Source organism: Pleurodeles waltl, chromosome 7, assembly GCF_031143425.1.
Source record: "Pleurodeles waltl isolate 20211129_DDA chromosome 7, aPleWal1.hap1.20221129, whole genome shotgun sequence".
In the NCBI taxonomy this organism is placed as follows: Eukaryota; Metazoa; Chordata; class Amphibia; order Caudata; family Salamandridae; genus Pleurodeles; species Pleurodeles waltl.
In genome coordinates, this window is record NC_090446.1 from 1,004,224,641 (window position 1) to 1,004,228,969 (window position 4,329).

The following is a 4,329-nucleotide window of genomic DNA, read 5'->3' on the forward strand; positions in this document are numbered from 1 at the left end:
GCATACACACTCATCAACACACAAGAGTGGACGTGGCAAACATAAGCACCACACATCCCACCGGCACTCACACAAGCACCATCCCCATGCAGACACAGCAACATCCACTGCCTCAACTGTGTCCCCCTCCTCCACGTCCTCCTCCTCTCTCCCTGTCTTGTCTCCACTCACACCTGCATGCACTACATCCTCAGCCACTACCTCTATAACCAGCATGCCCATCACCACACACCGCTCATGTGCACTCACCACCCCACTAAAATCCCCAGTGTCCTCTCCCAGTGTGTCAGTGAGCCCTCCTCCCAAAGTACACAAACGCAGGCACACACCCACCTAACAGCCCTCCACCTCACAACAGCCTCCGGCCCATGCACCTTCACCCAAATTCAGCAAACGTACACCTCCTACAACCACTACCTCTATCTCCACTCCCAAACCGCCTCCATCTTCCCATCCCAGTGTGTCTAAAAAACTCTTTGTGGCTAACATTGACCTCTTCCCTACACCTCCCACCCCCCATCCTTCCCCTAGGGCCAGGCTTTCCAGTTCCCAGCCCAGCACCTCAGCCACCACATCCACAGGCACAGTGGTGCCAGCAACTGCGGGGTCATCGAGTGCGCCACCCATCAGGGCTGCCAGTGTGCCACGTAGCAAGGGCAAGGACATTCCGCCACCTGCCAAGGTGAAGAAAGTGCCCACATCCCAGAGGGAGAAGCCGAAACTACCAGCCACCAAGGGCTCAGCAAAAACAAAAGGGGTAGTGGCAAGACAACTGCAGCACCATCAAAGCTGGGGAAGGGCCAAAAGCTGAAGAGCAGGTCAGGAAAGGGTATGGTGGCACCGACTGAGGGACGAGTGTCACACTTTCGGACCACGACCACGCCAACCTGTATGGTGGCGAACACCGCTAGCTGCCCCACCACCACAACCGGCACCTGTACCGCCACCTACACCGCCACCTGCACCGCCCCGGCATCTCTACAGCCTCAGTGACAGTCCCCAGCCTCTTCCCCAGTGGGCAGCCGTCCGAGGCTGCAGGAAACATCCTGCTGTGTCCCTCTGCAGGTGCAGACCCATGCACCGCTGCCAGCACCACCGCCAGCACCGCCGCAACAAACTCCGCCGCAATCACTGCCACGACAGACGCCGCCGCAAGCACCACCACCTGCTCCGCCCCGGCACGTCTACAGCCTCAGCAACAGTCCCCAGCCTCTTCCCCAGTGGGCAGCCGTCCGAGGCTGCAGGAAACATCCTGCTTTGTCCCTCTGCAGGTGCTGACCCATGCACCGCAGCAAGCACCGCCGCAATAGACACCGCCGCAAGCACCACCACCGGCCCCGCGGCGTCCTCGGACACAGGCACCACCGCTGACATGGCTACCAACCCCAGTGGTCAGTCATCTGAGGCTGGAGGAGAGTTCCTGGACCCTGGGCAGCTTCCATGAGGCATTTCTTCCATCACTGTTTACACCTGCAGGTGGAAGGCGCAGCCGCAGCAGTGTGGGATATGTCGCTGCCTCCATGGCGTATCATGCTACCTGAACCTCCAAAACCCATGACACGCACACCCAGTTGAAGGAATTGTACCGGCCACACTGCATGTGGAGCACTCTGGGCACCATGCCCCCTCCAGAACCAGTGGAGAGATACATCCACTACCTCAGTCCTTGGCAGGATGAAGCACTCTGGGCACCAGGCCCCCTCCAGAACCAGTGGAGAGATACATCCACTACCTCAGTCCTTGGCAGGATGAAGCACTCTGGGCACTATGCCCCCTCCAGAACCAGTGAAGAGATACATCCACTACCTCAGTCCTTGGCAGGATGAAGCACTCTGGGCACCAGGCCCCCTCCAGAACCAGTGGAGAAAGGCATCCACTTGAGAGACTGTGGCTTTGCACTCCCCAGGATAAAGCAGTGGGCAAACCACCCACTGGAGAGACTTGAGACACTGTGGATTTGCACTCCCCAGGGTAAAGCAGTGGGCAAACCACCCACTGGAGAGACTTGAGAGACTGTGGCTTTGCACTCCCCAGGATGAAGCAGTGGGCAAACCACCCAATGGAGAGACTTGAGAGACTGTGGCTTTGCACTCCCCAGGATACATCAATGGCCATGGAGCCCCCTCGTGCAGCAGTGGCTTTGTGCGTTCATCAGGCTGAGGTGCCACCCTCCCCCTGAGGTTCTTGTATATTTTCGATCTGATGCCCCAGCAGTGTTCTCTCCGTTTCCAGTCAGGTATCATGTGTGGACCTCGCCCATGCATTTTGGGCCCAGTGGTCCACGGACTATGATTAGTACACTATCCGGACTTGTGCAGTTGGTGTACATATTTGTAGATACTGAATTTTGACTTTTGACTAATGGATTTTTAATGATTACAATGGTTACAATAATTTCCTTTTGTCCTTGCGTTCCTCCAGGGGGTCGGGGGTGTATATGTAATGTTGCTGCATGTATTTGTGTGTATGTTGTTGTGTGAGGGTGGGGGTGTTGCGTGTGTGTGTCACTCTCTTTCCTCCCCACATCCCCTGTGTTGTAGGTGCAGTACTCACCGTGGTCGCCGCCGCCGCCGCCGTTCGTACACCTGGTAGAAGAGGAGGTAAACCAACATGGCCAGTACATGTAGTTCGGGCTCCAGGGCGTCCTGGTTTCTCATTGGGTGTCGAGAGGTGAGTGTTTTCCCTTCTGTGTACTGTTTCCACCATGCTTTTGATAGCGTTGGTTCCGCCCCGGAAAAGGTGGCGGATAGGCCTCTTGTAATACAGTGGGCGGTACTTTGTCTCCTGCCTGTCTGTTGGCGGTGTCCGCCGCGCTGTTTGTTTCTACCACCATGGCGGTCGGAGTGTTAAAGTGGCTGTCTATGTTGGCGGTTCCCGCCACAGTCGTAATCCACTTTTTGTTTCCGTCGGACTGTTTACAGTATTACCGCCGCTTTAATACCGACCGCCAGGGTTGTAATGAGGGCCATAGTGTTTTGGGGCATTTACTGTTGTGGGCACTAGGCGTACCCACACAAGCAAGGTACCATTTTTATCGGGAGACCTGCGGGAATGCTCGGTGGAAGGGAATTTGTGGCTCCTGTCAGATTCCAGGACTTTCTGTCACTGAAATGTGAGGAAAAAGTGTTTTTTTGCCAAATGTTGAGGTTTGCAGAGGATTCTGGGTAACAGAACCTGGTGAGAGCCCTACAAGTCACCCTATTTTGGATTCCTCTAGATGTCTAGTTTTTACGAATAAACAGGTTTGGTAGGTTTCCCTAGTTGCTGGCTGAGCTAGAGGCCAAAATCCACAGCTAGGCACTTTTCAAAAACAGTTCTGTTTTCTTTGGGAAAATGTGATGTGTCCACGTTGTGTTTTGGGGCATTTCCTGTTGCGGGCACTAGGCCTACCCACACGAGTGAGGTACCATTTTTATCTGGAGACTTGGGGGAACACTGGGTGGAAGGAAATTTGTTGCTCCTCTCATATTCCAGAACTTTCTGTCACCAAAATATGAGCAAAAAGTGCTTTTTTGTCAAATTTTGAGGTTTGCCAAAGATTCTGGGTAACAGAATCTGGTGAGAGCCTCACAAGTCACCCTATCTTGGATTCCCCTAGGTGTCTAGTTTTAAAAAATCCACAGGTTTGGTAGGTTTCCCTCGGTGCCAGCTGAGCTAGAGGCCAAAATCCACAGCTAGACACTTTACAAAAAACAGCTCTGTTTTCTTTGGGAAAATGTGATGTGTTCATGTTGTGTTTTGGGGCATTTCCTGTCACGGGCATTAGGCCTACCCACACAAGTAAAATACCATTGTTATTGGGAGACTTGGGGAAATGTTGGGTGGAAGGAAATTTGTGGCTTCTCTCAGATTCCAGAACAATCTGTCACCGAAATGTGAGGAAAAGTGTTTTTTTTGCCAAATTTTGAGGTTTGCACCAGATTCTGGGTAACAGAACCTGGTGAGAGCCCCACAAGTCACCTCATCTTGGATTCCCCTATGTGTGTAGGTTTTTTAGGTTTTCCTAGGAGGCAGCTGAGCTAGAGATCAAAATCTACAGCTAGGCACGTTCCAAAAAACACGTCAGTTTTCAATGTAAAAATGTGATGTGTCCATGTTGCGTTTTCTGTTGCAGGCATTAGCGCTACCCATGCAAGTGAGGTATCATTTTTATAGGGAAACTTGGAGGAACACAGAATAGCAGAATAAGTGTTATTGCCCCTTGTCTTTCTCTGCATTTTTTCCTTACAAATGTAAGACAGTGTGTAAAAAAGACATCTATTTGAAAAGTGCCCTATAATTCACATGCTAGTATGGAGACCCTGGAATTCATTGATGTGCAAATAAGCA